Source organism: Mastigoproctus giganteus, chromosome 5 (genome assembly GCF_048544385.1).
Source record: "Mastigoproctus giganteus isolate SK-2022 chromosome 5, ASM4854438v1, whole genome shotgun sequence".
In the NCBI taxonomy this organism is placed as follows: Eukaryota; Metazoa; Arthropoda; class Arachnida; order Uropygi; family Thelyphonidae; genus Mastigoproctus; species Mastigoproctus giganteus.
Window position 1 is genome coordinate 103,065,078 of NC_143579.1, and position 9,637 is coordinate 103,074,714.

The following is a 9,637-nucleotide window of genomic DNA, read 5'->3' on the forward strand; positions in this document are numbered from 1 at the left end:
TTAAAATTAACAGCTGATGCAATATTACATCATCACCTATGTTTGTCAATCTTATCCAATGCAATCTGTAAGAAATATTGCTATATACTTACATTATTCAGACGACAATTGCAATTTTAAAGGGTGATGCACTTTCTTTGAACACCAGTGTATAATAATTTAATAAGTAATATTTTTAAATATTTTGAATGATTTTCATAATATAACGGCCAGACGTTGACTAAAATGCACAGAGGCTAAAATGTAGCCTAGAAGGAGGTTAAGATGACATTAGTGTTAATGTTTATTGCAACTGGTGCATATGACTGTCATCTGAACTTCCTTCTAGGCTGCATTTTAGCCAATGCCTGGCCATTATATTATATTTTACCATAAATCTACATCTGGTCACTTTGACTAATCTCAACTCTTGTTTTAGGTTTCTTTTTAATGAATTGAACTCCTTTTGATTTCAGTTTTAATTTTTAATTCTTTTCCTTTATTTATTAATTATTTGGTAACATAGTGGCCGGTAGTGGAGGAAAGGGACTTTGGTGTTAGGATACAGTCAGACACGAAGTTCTCCGAGCATTGTAGACAAGTTTGCAAGGAAGGCCCATGGTGTCCTATCGATGATTTATCGAACAATTGCTAGTAGAGATGTCATAATCCCATTATATAAGGCTAGTGTTGACCACACTTGGAATATTGTGTTCAAGTATAGAGACAGCACCTAAAGAAAGACAATGTGCTTCTTGAAAGGATCCAAAGACGGATAATGCCTGGTGAGATCGTCAAAAGGGCATCCATACGAAGAAAGACTTCAAATATGTGGGTTGGAAACCAGGCACCTTAGAGGAGACTTGATTGGGGTGTTTAACCTTCTGATGACTGGGTGACCCAAACACTACCTTTTATACAATATTTATCCCAATTAATGTCTTAGAGGCTATCTTTTTAGCTGAGTTTTTCACCTTTTTCTAGATCTCTATGGGGTAATTGCTTAAAAAATTTAAATACCTAACTTAGAAAAAAATAATTTGTTGATCGGGGTCACCTAGTATCCTGTCATGCTTGATTTCAGCAGTCCGTAGCTAGATGATGTCGCATAAGTATCTCACTGAAGCTGAACTTGAAAAGTTAGTAAATGAAGAGTTTGAGGATATTCCTGATGAACTGGAATTGTTGGAAGATGAAGATGTGTTACTGGAAGCCATTTCACAAGTCCAAAGGCAAGAAATTAGCAATTAATCCAATGAAGATGGTGAAAGCAATAATTCTGCACATGCTAATGATAATGGCAGTGAAAATAATAATTCTGCAAATACAATTTTGACTAAAGATGACACTCAGTGATCAAATAACCAACCATCTGCATGAAGACGTCTTGCAACAAACATTGAACAAAAAACATGAAAAAACATTACAAGTTATAGTGAGATTATGACACCCATAGAAGCATTTGACTTATTCATAACTGACAATACAAAAGTTTTGATATACAGCCAGGCCTTGCATAACGCAAGTTCGATTAACATGTTTCAGTTACTGCTATTTGAAAAAATTATACCACTTTTCACTTTACATGATGCAAATTTCCAGTTAATGCGATCTTTTTTTTTATGTGATAGTTGAAAAAGATTTGAATCGCACGTTAATTTTTTTTTTTTTGTTAGTTGTTGGCACGGCTTCTGTGGCCACAATGCACCTCCCTAAGTTTTTACATTTTACACTGATCCAAGCCTGAGGCAGGATTCGAACCCGCGACCTTTGGGTTGCCATGCAGGCACTTTACCCACCTGGCTAGCCCGGTCAACTCGCGATTTGGACGGGCAATAAACAAACGTTTGCCTGCTGCCCACCTCAGTGTGTTCAATCAACCATTGGAAGGTGATGGATGGAAGTAAATCAGTAGAAATGAAAGCATTCGTAGGCCTGTTGATTATTGCTAGTTCACTCAAAGCATTTCAGGAACTCATTCTAGAATTATGGAGCCTTTTCTGCAACCATGTCACGCACTAGAATCAAGGATTTGCAAAAGATTCATTAGATTTGACAATACAGAGACTCGCCCACAATGGCGAGAAGAGAGTAAGTTAGCAGCGATTAAGGATATATTCCATGGTTGTTTTGAATTGTAAAAAAGTGCATATTCCCGGTGGCGACTTATGCATTGATGATTAGCTTGTCCCATTCTGTGGCCGGTGTCCATTATGTGTTTATATGAAATCCAAACTGGCCAGGTATGGGATAAAGATATGGACCTTATGTAATGTAGATTCTTATTGCTGGAACATGCAAGTTTATACTGGAATGATGATGGCACATCCGAAAAGGAACAGGGCAAGAGAGTAGTATTAGATTTGGTAGAGGGTTTGTCTTCAGGTTATAGAGTTACCACCAATAACCTCTTTATATATTTTGCTCAAGAATTATTGAAGTAAGGTAAAACACTAAATGGAACTATGTGGCTCAATTGAAAAGGTTCCTCAAGAATTTTGCCCAAATAGAAACCGTATAGTGCACTCAACTAATGCTGTATTTACTAAGGATGCTATGATTTCCTATGCTCCCAAGAAAAATAGGAGCATAGTTACTATCAACTCAGCACTTTGATTTGAATATATCAGGAGAAACAACTGATTTCAAACCCCAAGTGATACTAGACTACAGTAAGTGCAAAAGGGCTGTAGACACTTTGGATCACATGGTAGATAATATACATGCTCCCGTAACACTAAGCATTAACCATTGGTGATATTTTTTCAAATTCTGAATTTGGCAGCAGTCAAAGGATTTGTTCTGTTCACAAAGAAATACGAAAGTTACAAAACATGGGCGGTAGAGGAAGATGCCTATTCCTTGAAGAATTGGGAATGAATTTTGTAAAACTGCTAATAGCTGCACATTCTCAAGAACGGCTACCCAAATACATTAAAAATGCTATTAGTATGATTTTGGAAACTGAGAATGCCAAGGTTTTGAAAAACAGGAACCATGTGGGCAAAAGAAAACACCTGGAACTGGTGCGAAACACGGTCGCTGTACTGCATGCACCAGGAACCACGCCACTGTAATAAAGTCAACAATATGCCAATCATGCAAATAACCAGAACAACTAATTTCAATTCAGTGGAATGCATATCTACCGAAACTAGTTAATGTTACAGAACTATTTTGTTACCAGTATTTAACTTAGCAACTATGTTTGATTTAATTTTTTGTGTTATTTCTACTAATAAATGTAGCTTTGTATTGCACTTTATTTCGTTTATTTACAGTAAATATTTATTGCTGGGGTCACTTAATGACCCCACCTGGTCATTTGCATTATATTTTTGATGAGGTCATCGGAAGGATAAGACTCTCAGAGGCATAAGTAAAATAAATTAGGATGAAATTTTCAGTTCTTAACTGGAACTAAATTCAAGTTACCTGGGGAAATGTTTAGAATGGATTGAAGGAAGTTTTATGTCCCCCCCCCCCAGCTCTAGAATCATTTATAACTGAAAATTTCATCCTCATTTATTTTACTTATGCCTCTCAGAGCCTTATCCTTCCAGTGACCTTGTCAAAAATATAATGCGAATGAACAAGTGGGGTCATTGGAATAAGTTACCTACATGGGCGGGAGAGGCTGACAATTTGGGGAAATTCAAAATTCAGCTGTATAATTACCTACGGGAGGAGGGAGACATATAGGTTGTCTATTTCCTTTTTTCTTATTTATTTTATTTTTATTATTTTTTTTGGCTGGTACAGCATAAGCCATAGGCTTCCTTGCACCATGTGGCTAATACTAATACAAGGAGGGATCAGGCTTTAAATTCTAAGAAATAAAATAAAAATATTATTGCTGGTTTCTCTCATTATTTCATTCTCAGCCTCGTGATGTCTGGCATTACATGAATGCCAAACATTATCTGTGAAATTTCTTTTCTTCTTTCTCCTGGTTGGATTGCTATTTCAAATCTGATGTTGACGTTTGCTCAGATCATGTTACTGAAATTATTCTTGTAGGGATGAAATCCTTTATTCCACACTCTACTTTAAATTCTAGTCTTTTATCTAATCCTTGGTTTTCCAATAAATGAGCCGAAGCTGTTCAACATAAGAATGTCACATATTGCAATTGGCTTGCATCCAAATTTACAAGTTCATTTTCTGATTATATCAAGCTCGGAACAATTGAAAGCCAGTTATTAATCACTCAAAACTAGATTTTGAACCATCTAAGAGTAGAAAACTTGCTTCTCATCCAAGTGGTAGTTGGGCACTTTGGTCTCTTGCCAAAGCTGTTGGCCACAGCTTTTACCCATCTCTATTCCTACCTCTGTCAAAATCGGATTGTTCTGTTGCAACCTCAACTAAAGATAAAATTGGCCTGCTAGCATCCTACTCATCTTCTAACTCTTGTATTGCTGATGTTGGTAAACAACCTCTAATCATCCCATTACACTCCACTCATTACACCTTCCATCGAAGGAATGCCAGGATTTTGAATGGTCTTGATGCCAAGAAAGCAAGCACCAGGTCCGAATGGCACTTCTCTCCAATTGTTCTTAAAACCTGTGCTACTGGGCTTTCTACTGTTCTGTGTTGCCTTATATAGTTTCTATTCCACCATTGTTCTCACATCAGCTTGGAAATTTGCTCATACCCAGCCCGTTCCTAAAAAGGGTGATAAATTCCTCCCATTCAATTATTGTCCGATTGCACTTACATCTACTCTTTCTGAAATAATGGAGAAATCTGTTCAGTTCTAACTTCTAAACTATCTACACTGATTGACAAAATTAATGGAACAAATGTTTTACATGAATATTTTATTGTGGTGTCACCAATTTCATATAATAAGGCATCCTGGCATGCAAATTCAGTATCCAATAGAAATTGATATAACACCCTACAGAGCTGCACATGCTGGAAATTAGCATTAGTAGATCTATACGATGCAAGAAAGTGAGCTTATACAGCATCGGCCAAAAAAAAAAAAAAAACACTTCCCATTTCACCCACCCATTCCAAAAGTTTGACCAGTTCTTCCTTGAATTTATTTAAGCTATCAACTTCCTCAACAACAGATGTAAGTTTGTTCCAGCAATCAACTACCCGCTGGCTAAAGACAAATTTTCACATAGCTGTTCTACAACTGTTTGAATTTGGGACATATGGATGCACTGGACAGTTAATGTAGCAAGCTTTGATTTCATTAGAAGATGGTGAATTGAATGTTAGAATTTATGTTTCTCGTAGGAACAAGTTTCCCATCCCTAGGCATGAATATTTGTTTTGCAGCTGTCACTCAGAACAGATTGCCTCTTCAGACACATCCATGAGATCCCATTCGACAATCACACCACGGAATCAGTTCAGTGTCTTGTGTGGGGAAGGGGGGTAACTGTGAAGTCGTTTGAGAGATTAAGCTTGCCACCTCTTCCAAATCCTTCTAGATAAAGAAAAGTGGCATTTTTCCTATAGCTTTCTCACTTGTACAGTGTATTATCAAGTAAAAGGGTGTTGCAACATGATATTCTCTATTTTCTGCCTTTTTACTGAAGTGACATTTAGCATTAGCAGAGGCATATGATGCAAGAAAGCAGCTTATACATCAGCAAAAAAAAAAAACTTCCCATTTCACCCATCCATTTGCTCCAAAAGTTTTTCCACTTCTTCCTTGAATTTATTTAAGCTATCAACTTCCACAACAGATGGAAGTTTGTTCCAGCAAACAGCTACCTGCTGGCTCAAGGCACATCTGTTCTACAACTGTCTTTCAATTTGAGTTTATGCCTCCTCGGGTTTGTAATCTGAGCAAGATGAAGAATCCCATCAGCATTAAGCCTGCTCAAACCATTCAAGGCTAAAGGCTTATACACCTCAACCGGATCACTTCACAGGTGCCCAGTTTCTAGACACTGCAATTTACAGAACATAAGCCTTTCTTGGTAAAGTCACATTTTCATTCCCTTCACCAATCTTGTTGCCCTTCTCTGTACTTGTTCTGGCAACTCTACATCCTTCCTAAAATGAGGCCTCCAGACCAGTACACAGTACTCAAGACATGGCCTGACCATTGCGTTATACAATGGGATAATCACTTCCTTGTCCCTGCTAGCAAAATTCCTGTATACATTGACAAGACCCCATGACCTGCTCTGGCAGCACATCTGCACTGCACAATTACCCCAGGTCTTTTTCATTCTCCACCTCCCTGAATGTAGTACCACACAATTGGTACATTTCTCTGGAATTATTGCTACCCACATGCACTACTTTGCATTTGTCAATGTTAAACTTCAGTTGCCACTTCTCAGTCCAAGTTTTCTAGATCTTGTTGCAATAGCGTACTGTCATTAACAACCCTGCCAACCTTTGTATCATCTGCAAACTTTGACACTAGGCCTTATATACCTTCATCAATATCATTGATAAATATTCAAAACAATGGGCCGAACACGAAACCCAGTGGAGTCCACGAAGAGCAGTGTCCATTGATTACCACTCTGTATTCTCCCATCCATTGTAGAAATGTGCCCTTAATGCCATATTGTTCCAATTTGTGCAATTATCTTCTATTTGCAACAGTATCAAAAGCTTTCCTGAAATCCAAGTATATGATATCAAAATTATTTTTTGCATCCAGTTCCTTTGTGACCACATCATAGTATCCAATCAAATTGGTCAGACAAGACTTCCCCTTAACAAACCCATACCGTGTCTGAATTATTACTGCAGTCTTGTCTAGATGATCCTGCAATGCTTCTTTAACCAGTGACTCCATTATTTTTCCCGAAACAGAAGTTAACCTAACAGGCCTGTAATTACTTGTCACCCTTTGATCCCCTTTTGTGAATTGGAGATACATTTGTACATTTCCAGTCTGTGGGAACTCCCTTGACTCCAGTGATGCTCTCATAATTATTAAGGGTTTGTTTCCTTCCTTTAACATCAATGGGGTCAGTGTCAAGGCTTTCAGGTGGGGGACCGCATTAATGCTCCTGAAGGAATAATTTTATCAGGATTCATGGTTTTGATTTTGTTCAGCACCTGGGCCCACCACCTAGCCCAAAGGGATCCCCGCTGCCCAGCAAGCAATAAATGCACTCAGGAATAGGACACCAGGGCTACCCAAACACAATACCCGCACCACTGCCAGCCCGAATACTGTCTCTCAGACCATGAGAATAGGGGACAGCATTGGTATGGTTGACTCTTGCAGGTGAACCCCCACTAGCCAGTTGATCCTGGCTGAGCCATCCAGGACCACCAGTCTTGTCGAAGCTGGGCCCTTGAATCACCAAGATCCCCCTTTTGGAGTTTCCACAGGTTGCAGGGCATACCAAGCATGCTAGCTTCCTATGGTATTAGCTTGGAACTTAGGCTGTTGGCAGTGAATCCCAGTGATGCTATTCTCGAGGATCACCAGCGCATCACTGGAGGTCCCCCTCACCACATACAGGTGCCCACATCGAAGGGAGATATCATTGGACACTGCTCTTCAAGAACCAATGTTATTAGTCGAGTCCCACGGGGGTTTGGTGAAGCGTCCATTGTTGTTTTCTGTATTTGTCGATGATATTGATGAAGACATATCAGCCTTCATCAATAATTACATCAATTAATGTCAAAGTTTCCCATGATACAAAGGTTGGCAGGATGGTTAATGACAGTATGCTACTGCAATGATCTAGAAAAGTTAGGCAGATGGGCTGAAAAATGGCAATTGAAGTTTAGCATTGACAATTGCATATGGGTAGCAGTAGGCTGCTGTAGCTGAGTGGTCAGGCGTGCAGGTGCATAAGTACACATGCCTTGAGTGACCAGGGTTTAAGTCTGTGACTGCTAAATATGCTGGTTTCCTGTATTCTGTGTATCTTGTCAACTCTGACTGTTTGGTCGTCCCGGAGTATAAACAGAAAATTTATTTTATTTTAACTGCAGAATAATCAACTGCGTACTACACTCAGAGTAGTGGAAAATGAAAAAGCCTGAGCAATGCAGACAGGCTGCCAAGACAGCTCATCGGGGGAGGGATTGTCAATGAAACATACAAGAATTTTGCTAGCAGGGATAAGGTGATTATTTCATTGTATAAAACAATGGTCAGGCCCCCAGCTTTGAATGGTTTTATCAAGCTGAATGCTGAGAGAAGCACAAATTCAAATCGAAGAAGGATGGTTGCAGAATGTGCAGAAATTTGCCTTTACCAGTGAAGGTTGATTGCTGGAAGAAACTTCCATCTGTTGTTATGGAAATTGATAGCTTAAATAAATTCAAAGAGGAACAATCTATTGGAGTGAATGGATAAGTGAAATGGGAATTTTTTTTTTTTTGGCTGATGCTGTATATAAGCTTGCATTCTTGTACCATATGCCACTACTAATGCAAATATTTATCCATGAGTTGACCTAAAATTACATAATTTTTAATTGAATAACATCGAGATAAGTTTGCTATCCATTAAAAATGGATAAGGTAAGAATTTTTAAGTAAGGGCTATACTAGACGAGCGCTTGAAACACGAGCATAAGCTGGCATCGTGAACACCTCCAAAACAGCAAACTACATGTGCTCCTAACATCAGATTGTTTCAAACTAGATGGGGCACTTCTAACATTTAATTGGAAATCGCCAGCAGCTCACTTTTTCTATTCCCAATTTGAAGATGGATGTTGTTCAAGTTGCATGTATTGCATATTCATGTATAGTGTGGATTGCAAGTAGAAAGAGACAATGGTGGATTTATCCAGCAAATTCAAATTGGTTAAGAAAAGTTTTATATTATGCTTGAAACACACAGGAAGTCTCCCAAGAATTTTTTTTTTTATTTTACAGAATGTCTATATAGAGTTTTGATGAACTTCTAATGTTAATTAGTGTGTGTGGGGGGGGGATGCAAAATTTGATACTATAATGCAGCAATCAATACCAATGTTTGCATCTATCCTTTATGTGCTGTACCGACAGGCCAACTCCCACTAATTGAAATATTCCTGAAATGTTTTCTTTGTTTGTAAAATTATTTTATTTCTACACCTACTATTCTTATTCAGAGATTAAGATATTTGTAAGACTGTCTTACAGAATTACTTTCGGTAACATAAAGGTAACTTCCTATTTGATTTTACCACATGGGACTTCTCAGAATAAAACACGTATGTTCCTGACTTTCCACCACTCATTATTTCCAGATCGAATATTGACGAGTACTTTCCATCCTTTTGAAGCAGAAAACATTCTCCACTAACCACACTGTAACAGAGTATTTTTCGTGCAATAAAGAATTAGTGTTGTTTGATTTTACGAAAGTTCATGAGAAAACACCTGTTTTCGAAGTTTGAAATGCAGCTATCAATAGAAATATTTTCTTGAAATTTTGTTAGATCAAATATCCATTTAGAAAAGGTGCTGTACTGATATTGATACCTAAAAACAATTACAATAAAGCAAACTTTTTTTTTTTATCAAATGCATGTTGCAGTGTTATCAGTTTTACACCGGTTTTTCCCGTTTCCAGTGTGGCTTCCAATAAATGAATTTCCTCGATTTTGTGTTAGGATGCAATACACATTGAAGAAAGGAAGTGCAATCTTTTCGTTTTTCAAAAACAATGGTTGGTAGATGACTTTCATCAACCGGTGAAATACCACCACTT